Source organism: Dendronephthya gigantea, unplaced genomic scaffold (genome assembly GCF_004324835.1).
Source record: "Dendronephthya gigantea isolate DGI-Jeju-01 unplaced genomic scaffold, DenGig_1.0 000253F, whole genome shotgun sequence".
Classification (NCBI taxonomy): Eukaryota; Metazoa; Cnidaria; class Anthozoa; order Malacalcyonacea; family Nephtheidae; genus Dendronephthya; species Dendronephthya gigantea.
The window spans coordinates 150,239-166,546 of record NW_021163263.1 but is presented as its reverse complement, the minus strand read 5'-3'; the positions used below and the strand labels follow the sequence as shown (position 1 = coordinate 166,546).

The following is a 16,308-nucleotide window of genomic DNA, read 5'->3' as shown; positions in this document are numbered from 1 at the left end:
AACGAATAAATCAAAATTAATATAAAAAGATGCTCCAAGACAGAACCGTATTGACTTATATGGTCACACGGAGTTGCATAATTATGAAAAATAATTATACGAAAATCTCAAATGAAATTGAATTCTGGGTGTGTAGTATTCATCTCTCTCAGCTAATTGGTCGACGTACAAATTCTCGAGCCGTCAGCGTCCATATTATCATTCTGCGACAACCAACGTCCACGTTCGAGCAATGAATAGCATTCGATATGAATAACTCTATTTTTGAGCCTGTCTTTCATGTCAATCAATGCCTGTGTGCATGAAGTCAAGAAAGTGAACAGCAACGTAAAAAGCAAAATTTAACATTTTGGAACGTGGTACTGTAGCGATCTAGTTTTTTCGGTTGAACAGCAACAAAATATGTCCTAAAATATGTCTTATTGTCCAAAATTACTCAAAGTTATAACGATCAATCTTTTTAGTGTGGATAGATTATCATTAATAGATTATCGTGAATTAAAACCATTTTTTTTCGGTCAAATAACTTAATGTATATCAAAACCGTCTTCAGCTCTACTGATGACTGAAGTCGTATATAACGATATGATAAATGTAACAACTAAAGTGATAGCTAATATTTAAATTACTACATTTATCCCCTCAACATTAAAATAACGCGATCACGAACTCATATATAAACAAAAAATATTTTTACGTGTGTTCCACTCAACAAGAGTCATCAAGTTCAAAAATCATTCAATTTTCAAAGGCAGTGGAAATTTTCTCTTTTTTTTTTTTGCCCTGAATCTTAGATAGTCGATTATAAAAGATAGTTATATAAATAGTGGTGTACAGACAAACATAGCAATGCTGGAATTGCGAGGCAAATAACAATTTTTATGCCCAGATTCAGTATAAAACCTACCAAATTGTTTATCTAAGTTAACCTGAATGTAGGTATTATTTTAGGCACCTCGTAACTATCCACTTTGTTTTATCGCACCAACGAATGCGACCTAATTAAGGAAAGCGTAATGTAAAGACGCCAAAAAGCTTCTATATAGAATCCATATTGCATTTAAATGTCGGTGGGAGGGCCTAATTATTTGTTCTAATTATTATGTTAATAATTTATGCCAATTTGATGTCTGTTGTACGTACAACAAACCTACAAACCATCATTTCATCACTTTTCATCATTTCATCACCTCACTTTTCGTATTCAGGGATCAACGCCTCTGAGTTTTTTTGTTACAAGAATAGCTAAAATGCGTTGATTATTAATTCTGTTTTATAATTTTTTTTTAATATTTTATTTATATTAGCTATTGAAAGCTATTTTTGGCAATCCTCCTCACAATAAAATAGATACTTTATCTGAGTGGCCGAACATAGGAGATTTTTTAAACAAGCCTTTAACGCCATGCACTAAATCACTAAATATTGAACAAGAAATAATAACAAGAGCCTTCACGAAGAGGAAAGCATAATTACATACCTGGATGAAGAACATGCACAAAGGATTTTTCGTTCAGTGAGAAATTACGTGGATTGAAATGGTTGTTTGTTTAACCATAATTTTTATTTTAAAAAATATATAACCATTCCTATTAACAGTTTCTAGCAACTACCGATGAATGAAGTAATGTTTCATGTAAATAACAAATTTATCAAAGCTATATTTGGCAGTCTTCCGTGCGTTTGAAAAACGCCTAGCCCTAGCTAAAGTGATAGGCCAAGGTTTGACCTATGTCAACTGCGGTTTTTGTTAGATTATTGCTGGACAATACTGAATGTCCTACAAATATTTACTTTTCAATTTAACTGGCTTACTCGCAGCGGGAGAAATGCTAATCAATTCACACATGCTTTTATGTACCTATCAAATTGGGTTTTGGTCGAGGGTCGAGTGTCAAGGGTAGAAAGTCGAGGGTCGAAAGTGAGGTCGAGGATAAAGTCGAGGGTAGATTTTTATCGTATTTTTCGATTCGCAATGTCGAGGGTGCAGTCGAGGGTAATAAATTTTTCGCATTACGTGAAGTATTTTTTTTAATATCTACGATTACCCGAGATTATTTGAAGTGAATTGACAATTGCATGTCTATAACATGAGCAGCTCACAGGTTCTGCAGGCAGTTATATGTTACAATGTTGTTTTGAATTCACTTGAAAGAGTAAAATAGCCATAGGGAGAATACGGTATATTAGTTATTTGCGCATTGCTTTTTGCGCATTACGGCTTGTGATGCTAGTTTTTCAATCTGAAATACAGGCATAGTATATCAAATTATATGCATGTACAATATAACAGTAATTTTTGTATAACAATATTCTTGTACGTTTGCATGGTGATATCAAATTAGCTTGTAGGTACACCGGGTAAATATTTTATATTGCAAAGATTAATAAAACAAAACAAGCAAAGCTTAAAGCTCTCTCTCTCTTAATACGTCTAAAAGAAAATAAGACGAACTGCGAGTAAGGTAAACTAGTACTGGATAAGTCTTCCGTAGCTCATGATGCGGTTGGCTTATGATCATGTTATGATCATATATATATATATATATATATATATATATATATATATATATATATATATATATATATATATGCGAATTCTGACACCAGGCTTCGAGCGATAAATCTCGTGTAACCCTCAGACCTTTGGAATAAGTGTTAGTGTAAAAGGTGACTGGATACATTATACAATCAGGGTTAATCAGCTCTGATAACTTTGTCTGTTAAAAGGGAGATTAGCGAGACGTGATCATTGCACGTCATTATTGTATTCGTGACAATAGGCATATAAAGTTACATTTATTTAGAACATGATCAGGTTATGGTTCACTGCTCAAAGTGGGCGAACGTTAAAGATGAAATCATTTGTATTGACATTTTTTCTTCATCTTTTCTTTACCTTTCCTGGAAGGTGAGTCCTTGATTGCATCATTTTCGATTTAGTAAAACGCATCGAATGTAGCTAATAAAGCGTTATTAAGCTAAATACAAGTCGTATTAAATTAATTGTGTGGATAATAATGAGTTAAATTGCGACGCGCAATCGTTGAAGCGTTCAATTGGACATGAGTTAATTACTTTCTAGCTAACTTTTAACAAGTTCAAAGCGCTAACTTAATTTAGGTATCAGCGTCTCATTCGAGGTCCTGCATTACTGAAAGGTTTTATATCGTTATATCGCTTCATCGCATCAAAACGCGAATCCACTTTATATATAAGTAGGGAGACATACTTTGCAAGTTTCAAATAGCTACTTGCTCTTTCCTAAAACTTTGTTTAATGCGTTCCATCATCAGCATTTCAATTTAGTAGATAAGCAGATATTATTATCTTTAATAAAGCCTGGTGTTTATGGTCGGCACCAACCACTCAATGGCCTGTTGCTTGACTGCTTGTCGCTATAGTTCGTTGCTGTGGAGGGATAGTTTCTGAAGCCAGTGGGATTAAGCAGCATCTTAGTTTGTTCGCAGCATTACCAAAACGTTTCATAGCTATATATCGTTTTATATCGCTTCGGCTTCATCTCATCAAAACGTGAAACCGCTTTCAGTTTGTATATGTTTTTATATACGTGTACGCTATAAACAGGCATTTCCATTATAGTCACGCGCGGAAAAAATATATATTTTCCTGTTCAAGTAGCCACTTTGCTATCTCTTAAAACTCTGTTGAATGCGTCTGCCACTTGAATTATATAAGGAGATCAGTAGATTTATTACCTTTAATAAAGCCTTGTGTGTACACAAATAACTAGGTATTTTAGGGTCTCTTGACAACTTTAACACTGAGATTGAAGGAAAAAAATTGTATCGATATATAGGAATGGTTAATTTCAAAGACCATATATAGCAAGGAAGTGCGGCGGATTGTCTGAAATTAGACACAAATTAGACACAAATTGGACACAAATTGTCTGGAACTTTGATAGTTCATAAAACATTAGTCACTACCCAAACGTTCAGCCTATGATTATGATTTAATATCGGAAGCGTACTTTTTGTGCGCAATTCTTGTTTTAGGTGGTGTTTGAAAATAAGCCTTCTTATATTTCGATACAACATTTTTCATTCCATTCCAGTGTTAACGTGGTCAAGAGACCCTAAAATATTTATATCAACAAAAGTTCCTTAGACATTTTGCAAAATTTTCAGTGCACATTAATTTTGAACAATTTTCTACATTTTTTCATGCACCCTGTATTTCATTGCCGTGAGAGCCTGTCCCACGTTTTTATCAATTTTGCTGTTTCTTGTATTTAAACGAAATCGTTTTTTGTGTTTTTGAATGTTTAATATTCTTCTTATTGAATTTCCGTATGTTTGAATACTAACTTTTGGTGTTTGCGCAAAACCGCGCGAATGGTTTCTATTGAATATCTTTTATGGTCTACTTATTGACAATGTGAAATTTCGATTGTTATCCTGAAAAGTTTGAAATAACCTTAATGACATTGTTTTTTCACTGTTTGAAGAGCAAATGATATAGTTTTCCAAGGAATTGGCTTTTTGCTATTTTTCTCTATTTTCACACTGAATACATGCAATGTATATTATAATAAACAAAACAATAATGTTTTTCCGTGTCTTCCATAAAAGTGAAAATTTCTTCCCTTTAATCTCATCATGCTGTGAACTTTGAGGCTAATGACGCATTGTGTTTGCAAAGGGTGAGGGGATAAAAAAAGGTTAATCAGCGCTGATGGGAACGTCAGGAAATTCAACTTTGGGAAATTAGTGAGACGTGATCAGTGTACGTCATTGTTGTATAAATAGCAATAGGATAAAGTTACTTTTTTATCAAGATTATTAATCATGCGAATAATCCACGAGCCGGTGCGGAGCACCGTTCGAGGGTGCTAATTCCGCTCGAATATTTACACCCACGTTGTGCAAATGTGAAATTAAAGTCGTCCGCCATGATGCAATTGACCTTACGCTATGGACTCTCTTCTAGGAAATGCGCATGCGCTAGTATGAACTACTAAGCTGTTGATTGGTTAAGAAAAAAAAATTGTATCAGTTTCAAACGTTAATGAATAACTGTGATTTCGCAAAATTTTGATTAAATATAAAAAAATATTTTTTCATAAATATAGAATATATGTATTTTTAATTAAATTAGAGGAAAATTCGAATGTGGTCAGGACTTTTTACGGTTTAACAAATAACAGGACTAAATTTTTGATCGAATTCATCGTGTGTAATAAAGTCGTGTGGTATGCGTCATTATAATTTTTATTATAAACTCCGTTTTCAAAATGACAAAAAAATAAAGTCAAAACATTCACGTGCAAAAACCTGTTGAGGCGTAACATAAAACTGCGGAAGTTGTATGAGACGTCTGGGGCCGGTTGTTCAAAAGCAGGTTAAATTTAACCCTGGATTAGTGCTAAACCTGGGTTAAAATCCTTAACCCTAGGTTTGCTAAACCTGGGTTAAAACTGTGTTGTTCAAAGCTGGGTTAGCGGTAGGGTTAGTTAACCCAGGGTTAAAATATTTAACCTAAGATTAAATATATTTTTAGGACTAAATTGAATATAAGAACGTTTTCGATTGGTCAATAAACGAGCGTCAAAACTTTACCGGACAAGGATATATTGTCAGTCGAAAGATTATATGCCGTGAGGGCAGGGTCGCAGGGACGTTGTTTTGAACAGCAATTTCCGTGCATGCATGGAATTTTGGAAAGATTCGAAATGAAAGGCCATTTTGTATAATAAACAATGTCGATGTGAAATAAAATTAAGCAAATTATAAACCATCTATATAATCTATTTTAAAATTTCAGGCATTCTTTGATTATTCAAAATTCAGGAACAAACGTAGCCTTACCACTTGCTGCCAATCAAAAGAATCGAATTTTGGCATCCGAAACAAATATTTCGATTACGATCTTTCAATTTGTACGGTTGTATTCATTTATCGCGTATTGCATTGAAGCGAAGATAAATAAATCAATACATCAGCTGAAACCGAACGAAGTCAAACTTAAATAATTCTTTGCTGTCGAAATTATTCGTAAAACCTTTCAAAAGTGTTTAATTCATTACGAATTATACGTGTTTACGTGTTTCAGCTCCTTATTCATCCATTTTGAATCGAAGTTAACCCAGGATTAAAAAGTTAACCCACCTAGCTAGCAGGGTTAATTTTTTTATCAATTTTAACCCAGGGTTAACGCTAACCGAGCTTTGTGCAACGCGAATCAACCAAGGTTTAAAATTTAACCCTGGGTTAGGCATTTTTAACCCTGGGTTAGCGTTAACCGGATTTTGAACAAACGGCCCCTGATGTTATACTTCATGGTAATTACGCCGGCGCCAGCGACGGAGTTGAAAATTCGGCCGGTTTTGTTTTGTTTTTGTTTTTTTTCGTCGTGGCAAGTCTGAAATGGCGCGAAACATGCTATATAGCATTTAAAATGTGTATGTGACCGTATTTATCTACGTCCAAGTCTTATCTTCCAAGAGTTGTGATGCACAGCTTTGACTAATTTTCCGATGCGCGATTCGATTTCGCCCCCCTGATACGGCAAATCCTCCAAGAGGAAGAAATAAACCGTTGTTTTCATGCTGTTCGTAAGACAAAGGGGATGTATCATGCGGTTTATTTACATTTTTGAACAATTAAACTTCTATATTTTTTAAATTACGAAGTGCTTCTGAATTTCGCGATCGAACATTTAGGTTCGCAAGCCATCTAAATGCGAATATGAACTGCATTGTTTATGTTCAGAAGCTCTATATTAAAGACTGGCACGTGCGCCGGAGTTAACGCCAGAACAGGCGTCTTGTTAATAATTAAAATAATTTACAATAGCACTGAATATAGATTATTACTCCGGCGTCAGCGACGGAGTTGAAAATTCGCCCCGGTTTTTTTTTGTTTTTTTGTTTTTTTTTTTTTTTTTTTTATTTTTATTTTTCGTCGTCGCAAGTCTGTAATGGCGCGAAATATACTAGTATTTAAAACGTGTATGTGACAGTATTTATCTACGTCCCAGTCTTATCTCCCAAGAGTTGTGGTGCACAGCTTTGGCTAATTTTCAAATGCGCGATTCGATTTCGCTCGCATGATACGGCAATTCCTCCAAGAGGAACAAATAAACCGTTCTTTTCATGCTGTTCGATTAGGTTTAGATTGAATTGGGGTAAGAATATATTTAATACATGTAGATTCCGGTCCTATTTTAATAATATCGCTGCTATGATGTGGTCGTGTATGGGCGCGTTGAACGTCGTACTGTGGGTCGTAGTTTGCACAGGATTGAACATTTAATATAACTATATAAGCGCGAATTCCAAAGGCAAAGTGTAAGACAAAGCGAATATATCATGCGGTTTATTTACATTTTTTAACAATTGAACTTCCATACTTTTTAAAGTACAATGCCCTTTTGAATTTCGCGATCGAACATTTAGGTTCGCAAGGCATCTAAATGCGAATATGAACTGTATTGTTTATATGTTCAGAAGCTCTATATTGAAGACTGGCACGTGCGCCGGAGTTAACGCCAGAACAGGCGTCTTGTTATTTTAACTTCCAGAAAAAGGTACGAATCTTGTCGCATTTTTGCCATTTTTTCACAAAAATATGAGAGTATACGTAAACTTCGATTCTTTAAAAATATACGGCCATTGCGAGTTGCTATCACAGACAGTGAACTGTATGAACAACTGGAACGCTACCTTTTGATTTTTGTCAAGCCAAAATTTGCGGGACATTATACTGGAGGTAAAGGAGCGCAAATTTTCGCCTTCATTTGTGGGTGACGAGCGAGATCACTGCAGATGCCGGGCGAATTTTAGAGTGTTTTTTTGTTTGTTTCATGGTTTTAAATTCTATATTTATGGAATCATAATGGCATTAATTTTAAATTCAACCAGGTTGACTATTTTACGAATTACGACTGGAGTTACCGATCGGATAGGAAACAAATTCCCGCGATGTGCAATTTTTACAACAATATTAATTTTGTACGTAATGCAAAATGCACTTGATAGCCTTTGTTCAATATTATAAGTTTATGTTAAGTTAATGTTTATTTAATTCCAAGTGACTAGATGGCAAAAAAGTTGTATTAATTATAGAGTAAAAAAAATCTTTGTACATTGTCACGCTAGGCTCTAGATTTTTTCTAGCAAAGAACCGACTTACTCCGCATTTTCAAAAATAAGTTTTTTTGTAATCAGCCTGAGCTTTTTATACTAAAGACATTTTTTAGTTCTCAACTGCTTTATTAAAAGACAAATTTCTTCCAAAGCTGATCAGCTTTTTAGCCGCTATAGCTAAGACATTATTATAGCCTGGAATTTTTTGTTTAAGGGTTACAATGTTACTCGGTAGGATAATCAATGCAGGACTAATAGCGATATTTAAAGTAACATTAGTGTCTTGGATATCTCAATCAACCCACCAAATTTACTCATATACTTGTCTTTGGTTTTCTAAAATTTCCATTTTCATATTTTTTTTTATTGAGTTCTTTTATAGCAAGGCCAAATTGTTCTTTCGTAAATAAAAAGTTACTTTTCCAAATATGTGTTAATTTTAATGATCCAGGAGCATTATTTTATCATTTTCTGCGATGTATTTCTCAAGTTTTTGTGTTATTTTTGGAGTCTTTTTCTCCAATAAACAAGATGAAACTCGGCGAGGCTTTTCAAAATTTTTGGGTTTGTCTCAAAGTTGTCATTTTCCGAAGGGAATCTTCCTTTTCAATAAAGGACGTACCGATAAGTCAAACTTTTTCCATGAAAAGTCAAGTGTTTTAAATTCGGATATCAAATACTCATTAACAAAAATGTTAAAGCTTTAAAAATCCCATAAAAGATCATCATCTGTTTTTTGCACTCTTGTGGCCAACTCATACCCAATGTCCCACATTTTTGGCAAAGCTGACTCGAAGCCTCCAGGTTGAGCTTTAATAAATTCGTCTTGTTGGTTTTTTCTCGCTTGTTTGTCCTGCGTAGCCAACTCACTTAAAGGTTTGTTTCTCTCATCATCGATTCCTCTTTTTGATTGCTTTTTAAACGTCTTCACTAATTCATTTTTAGGGTTTGTGATAAAGACTTTTCATCTTTAACTTTCTTTCTCGTCAGTATAAAGCCTTTTTCAACTCTATAGTCCATTCATAATCACCTGAAATGAGTTTCAAACTGTCTAGGTAATCACCTGTCATTTATTTCCAGATTTGTCAATAAACCTTGTTTTTAAAGTTTTCTGCACATTTCTCATTTTATCACTGCTCATTCTTCCTTTATCACTACACAAATTGGTTATCAATGCACACTAAAATTAGGTATGACCGGTTCCACAACTCACTAAAATTCTCATTGCTTGGGAATAAAGGAGAGTCTGTCGGATAGGCGCTTATATATATCGACGTGTATATTCAATAAATGATTGAGGTGAGAAACATTAGCTGAAGTCAAGGATCTTTCCCGACCAGTCTCCAAATAAGTTATTCCAAGCTTTCATTTTCGTCTCTTGGTCTACTTTTATGGTCTCATAAAGGCATCTGTTAATGGGAATTTTCACAATGGATTAACTTTTGATTTAAGCAACAAAAAGGAGATTTTCAAAAATTGCATACTGAATTAAGCAAAATTACCAAGTTTGGCTCCAAAATATTGTAAAAAACAGAAAATACAGCCATGCGAAGTTGGAAATTTTGTATACTTTTTTACTAAGGCCGGAAGTATGTAACCTCATTAGTAAAACGCTTTCGGCCATAGTAAAAAAGTATTCAAAATTGGCTACTTCCTATTCCTATATTCTCCGAAATACTTGACATTTTTCAGTTTAACTTGGCAATTATACTGATTACGCGTACGAATGCTCTTTTTAGCTGTGGTGATTTATTTCCTTCTTTTTGGGTCGCATTGAATTTGAGTAATTTATTTTCGCATGACCAACGGGTTCGATTAAGTCTGTAAACAATAGCCGCTGTTTTATCTGAAAAGGTTGTGAAAAAAGTTGATTTTTTTGTCTCAAAGCAGTCTTCAACCAAACGATTTTCAAACTCCTTACCCTGATCAGCTTGAACAAGCTTTGGAAGTGTCCGAAATATTTTTTTTTAAACTCATCAAAGACCTTTATCAAAGCAAACCAAGTGTTGGATCTTTCCTTTCATTTGAATGGAACGGTAAAAGCAAAACGAGATAAAATTCCAATCGCAGAAAGAATCCACGCTTGACCATTATTTTTGTCTTTGTATTTTTGCATGTCAGTGAGGTCGATTTCAACCGCCTCACTGAGATCATTGACAAATGTCTTACGAAACCTTTTTCCTCTTTTTACCTTTTTATGGTGTTGGAAAGTTTTTTGAACCTCTCTTTTGGAGACATCAACTCATCAAGTCCTTGCTTTTTCTCGATCTCCTAAATCTTTGTGCGGATTTGGTTGACAGAAAGAAGATGATAGTAATGTTCTCTCTCAAAATCATTTTGATCCATTTAGTTTTCAAAAAGTTTTTTTTAAATTATCTCCAGAAGGTCAAACACTCACCAAGTCACTATGATGATTATCAGAGCTTTGCAAAACTCCCTTATCATTACTTACCAACTTTCTTGTTCTTTGACCAAGTTGAAGACCAATCTCACCACACGAGTTTTCAAACAGAAACCCAATAAAAACAATATAATATCTCAAGGTGAAAAATTTTTAGCCAAAAAGTTTTTCCCCAAACCCATAGGCCAATTCCTGTGGAAAAGGAGTTCTTATTTTATCCAATAAAGATATCAAACATGATGCTAAAGACCAGCGCTTAAACAAAAAGTCAGCAAAAATTAATGATTTTAGAAATGCGCCGTTCATATGATTCACTCTTGCTGCATCTGCATTGATTGACAGGAGTCAATAGGAAATGGATTTCTCTGCAATCTTGAAATTTACATGATTGACAGGTGTCTATTAAAAATTGATGTCGCCAGTAAGTTTTTAAGATAATGAGTCAGTATTTTTAAAATTTACATAAATGGTTTATAAGCGTGATCAAAAATTGAAGACATAGCTGACTAGCACTTTTAAGAACGCGGCAGAATCCGCCTCTTACAGTCCATACGAATCTGGAGAAATTTGAAAGCGGATAATATTAATATCTTTTTGGTACGGGTTACCTCCACGTGTTTTAAAAAACGAGGGAACAAATGTCTCAAATCGTTTTCGTGTTTTCGTGTGGGCGTCAAAAAACGATTCAGAAACGAGAATGCAGATTTTTTTAGAAAACGCAAAAATATTTAGCCCTTTTCAAATTTGTCCGGATACGGGGTCTGAAATTGTATCTTGGGCAGGGACGAACAGCTTGACTCAATATAATATTTATTATTTTACAGAAGTGGTGCGTTAGGTAATGGTGATTATTTGATCACAATTCCCAGAGTTTTCCGTGCTGGTGAAAATGTCAAGCTGGGAATAAATATTTTTGGTACTGTATCCTGTGATGTGGAGGTCAGACTGTATGGTTCAAGATTTAATGTCGTCAGGAGCCGCGCTAGAAGTCATTTTAAACCAAATGAAGCTGGAACACTGGAGCTTCAGGTTAGCAATATATAGTCGCCGAAATTCTAATCCTCAAAAAAACAAATTTAACCAAACTGATATATGTCCGTGGTGAAATTTAAATGAAGGAAGATTAAATGAAGTCTAAAAAATAGGCCGCTTCTTAACTGCTTGTAATGATAATCAGACAGAACACGAATATATGAATATGCCCCCACCCAACTCCGATTATTGTGCTTCATACGCCACTGCAAAAAAAGATCGAGCGAAATGTTTTCCAAATACTCCAGCAATCGCAATCGTCATTTTGACACCGATTTTTTTTTCAGGTTGCTAAAGGATTATCTCTTGCGAAGGTTGAAGCTACAGTGTGTGGAGTTAGAACAATGAGAAAAGCAGTTTCGTACAAAGCCTCTCCGCAAAAGAAAGTCTTCATTCAAACCGATAAACCAATTTATAAACCTGGACAAAAAGGTTTGTCAGCATTCTTGCTGATTTATCCCCAAAACACTGATGTTTTGAACTAGCTTGCCTTGCCCCTAAGTATGGATAGAATAATCGCGAGCATGGACATTACTCATTTGGGAAGGGAAGAGGGGGGGGTGGAGAGAGAAGTGTGACTTGAGATAACTGGCACTTTCAGGGATCGCTGAGCCCACCGGTCCCCGCCATATCTACCCCTGTGTGTATAGATTCTTTAACTCCTTATGCATGGCCAAAATTGAACATTAAAATTTTAAAATTGAAATGAATATCACGATCGTTGAAAAAAAGTTGTATAACTTTATCCTCCTTTCGACAACAACATCCCCCTTGGTATCCTACAGTTCAAAGGCTACTGAAGAAGAAGAATCTCGCTGCATATATTATCAGAATTATCGTTTCAGCCTTCGTAGCCGTTTTTCATTCGCATTTCATTTTAGCCGTTCATCCATTTTTCTTGTTGGAGTAAATACAATCAGTAAAATTCATACAATTAGCTTAGAGGTGATATTTAGGAAGAAAAAAAGAAACGAAAAGTAATCTTATCATTTAAGCGTTCTTTCTTTAGTGTTGATTCGGATTATATGTTTGGACGCTGAACTGAGGCCCGGTGGACCGAAGGTATTCGACGCAATCGTAATTAATATAATTAACATTTTCCATACGGATAAGAAATATTAAAACTAAAACACTAATTTTCGAAATCTGTAATCATCACAGAAAATGCATACGAAAGCTTTCAATAAATAAATATAAAATTTCCATCTCAATAACTCCCTTTCATCCAATAAAATTTCGAAATTGAAGTAATAGATTCACAACACGAACCAACAGTTTCTATTCTTTCGCCATAATAGGTTTCTTCGGTGATAATTCAGGTATGTAAACCTACTTTTTTACCTCATCGATGCTTAGCATATGTGAATTGTTATATAACGACCTTACCTGGTCTAGTAATATAATATTAGTTTTACAAAACACATTAATAGCGGCGATGAGAGGAAAACCTTGGGCAAAAATTTGGAATGTTATTCAAAGATTCTTATGCAGCTGAAGACAGTGAAGGCAGCGTTAATCGACTGTAAAGTGCCAGAAATTTATTACGTCAACTTAGAAATACAGTCAAAAAAAAATATTCTCTTTGTTACTTGTCACATAGGAACCAAGTGGTTCGAAGATTATGCAATGGACCGATGTTCAACTACAAGACGGTAAAACTATTTTTGTACTTGTTGCAATGAAATGGTAATGAAATCATAATTATTTTGATCAAGAAATGCGACTATAATGATATCACAAAAATCATTAAAATTGTTAGGTGTCGGAAGTTTGGAACTTCAGCTGTCAAAAGAGCCAGTTCTGGGTAAATGGCTTATCAAAGTAACCTTTGAGGTATCTATTAGCTTGTACTACTGGGGCCGGTTGTTCGAAAGGTGGATAAGTCGCTATCCAACGGATAAGTCGCTATCCAACGGATAAGTTTTATCCAGCGTGTGATTTGCGTTCCACGAAGCTTGGATAACTTTATCCAGCGGATAAAAATCGCTATCTACCGGATAAATTTATCCAAGGTCCGGAGGTGGTTTAAATCCACTATCCAGTGGATAAATTCAAAGATACAAGGTAACACTGTAAACATTTATATAAAATAGGACAAAAATGCCATATTCCTGTTACTGTGTTTCAACAAACTAATACACATCATGATTGTATTCACTATTAGAAATGTTTTCGAAGTGCAATTTGTCGCAGGAGCGTTTCACGTTGCCTACACATTCCGTTCCGAGCAGCGATTTTTTGGAGATCCTCGCATTTATGTCAGGCGGTAAATTTACTATACGCTTCTAATCAGTTTATAAACGCGAATATGCAAAGAAAGAGTCAACCTATTCCAAAGAAAATTGCTAAAATCTAAGTAATTTCATTCACGAACATTAAAATAGTGTTCCTAAATTTGCTATGGAACCGATAGGCAAAGCGTTGCAAAGTCAAGGAATAAAATTGCAATGTGTTTAATTAATAAAATCACTATGATGTGAAGTGCAAAGTTCGAGCAAATCACTTGTTCAAGTCTTTTCCATTCAGCAACTATACTCGAGAATTCGTAATGAATATGAATTCAATGTTGTAAATGCTTAGCAACACCTGACGTTGTGGTACGAAATTTCAGAATAATCCTGTTTTCTTCCGGTAAATTTTAACTTATCTTTTGGATAGCTATCCACTTCACTATCCACGCTTCGTGCAACGCGTTTTTATCCAATGGATAACTATCCACTGGATAGCAGATTTATCCGTGGGATAGGACTTATCCGTTGGATAAGTTATCCATCTTTCGAACAACCGGCCCCTGATGTATATGTGCGTCGATATATATAATTTTATTGCCGTAGTATAGAATTATGAATAGCAAGTGGCATCGCTTCCCTAATGAATATGTCTTAGAGACATGTGAAACGTTAAATGTAATCAAACGTACCCATGCACATACGTTCTCCAAGCGAATACGGCTAATTGTAACTTTTTCATGTTGACGTTAATTACCATTTAATAAAAAAAAGAGTTTTTGGGAAACCCATTGCACAAAGGGAAATAAAGTCTTAATTAGGCTATAAAAAATTATCAAAAAAGTACCCCGTATTGAAATTAATCTTGAATATATGATTAGCACTGGTAAATAGCATAGTATATGTGTAGTTAGGTATAAAGGCATTCAAAATCAGGCATTCAAATCGTCTTACATTTTAAGCATCCGTAAGTTTGGTATTATGATAAGGTATTGTAACAAAACCCGGCTTGATTTTAGTAAGGAGTACTTTTTCTGTCAGAGTCAGTGACTCAGTGAGACCAACTTTTCTCACCGCTGTTCGACCTCGGTTGAAACTAGGTTTGACCTGTAGGTTAACCGCGGTTTTTGTTGGGTTATTTCTGGACTGTGCTGTAATTGCTTCAAAAGTTGTACCAACATTATTTCCGTAAGAGCAGGCAGCTTTCATGTTTAAACCATGATATTTGATGATCCGAGTGATATATTTTAAAAAATGAATTTTGGTATTTAGCGAAAGACGGTGACAAAAGCTATCGAAATTGACAAGTATGGTAAGTTTACTTCTGAAATCAGTGAATAACGATTCGACCAGTGACGGATCTATGGGTGTGCAGAATAAATTACATAGCTTAATTTTAAATTTTAAACACCTTAACAACAACGCTATTAGTTATAGATTTGAAAATAATATTTTTACATTACAGTCTACCAATGCGATTCGAATTTTAAGCCGTATTAATTTATTCTGCACCCTGCTATATCCCCACTGGATTCGACACTTCGCTTGTAGTAGCTGCAAAATATTCCAAAATAATATATAAATCCATTATTATAAGCCCACAAGAATTTTGCTTTACTTTACTTAGTTCTTCCTAAATTTGAACTGGACATAAAGCCACCAGCATACTTTGCATTGGATCAACGGGAAATTATTTTTACAATATGTGCGAGGTAACTTTGGGTTAGGATTGTATACTTATTATAGAAAACACTTATGGTGTGTAGGTTCTGACGTTCAAATATTGCAGTAGCTTTAGAATTTTTTTGCACCATCACCATCACTAGTAAATCGGGGACACACAGTGGCGCAATCAGCCTTACGATTTTGCCCCGCTATGTAAATCCAGCTATGATTCACGTCCTTAGAAATTCAATGTCAAAATATTATAGCAAAGCTGGTATAAGCCTGAGCAACAAACATAGCGAATTAATGAACTTCAATAAATGAACCATCTGGGGGACAGGGGATCAACAACACCCGCCTCCCGTACCCATTCTTTAGCCTCCTGTACTATTTTGCAAATCGCTTCCCGCCCATGTTCTACTAGCTTCGTTATGTTGCGATATTAATCTAATCTTGTTCATGATTGACAGGGAGTTTATTTTCAACAGCCGAAATTTTTATAATTATATTAATTTTGAATTTTTTAAGCCAATTATTTTTTAATATGACATTTCGTAGTTTTCTCTTTGTCGAGACATTTAATAGCACCATCATACATTGCTGATGTTGTATCACTAAAAAAATAAATTCAAATTGAATCACAATCTTAAAGATGATGTCAAATCGTAATGTAAACAAACTTTTTGTTTACATTTTCAAATAAATGAAGTAAATCACATCACGCCACATTCCCAAGCGCGTTCATGGAAGAAACTCATCCTTGACACATGCGAGTCCAGATCATACGGAGCGAACACCAACGAAAGCCGCCCATGATTACGGATTTCTCACTCTTATTTCGGAATACAATAAGGACTATTATCATTTTCTTT

The 16,308-nt window shown here is 34.8% G+C and overlaps 1 long non-coding RNA gene across 1 annotated transcript; it reads left to right on the top strand.

Annotated features, from left to right (window-relative positions):
• The first annotated feature begins 12,849 nt into the window (after window positions 1-12,849).
• LOC114540895 lies at window positions 12,850-15,462 on the top strand. Its single transcript, XR_003689143.1, has 5 exons — window positions 12,850-12,862; window positions 13,144-13,195; window positions 13,303-13,376; window positions 15,044-15,083; window positions 15,399-15,462. It is a non-coding gene; the product is annotated as an uncharacterized LOC114540895 (long non-coding RNA).
• The last annotated feature ends 846 nt before the right edge of the window (window positions 15,463-16,308 follow it).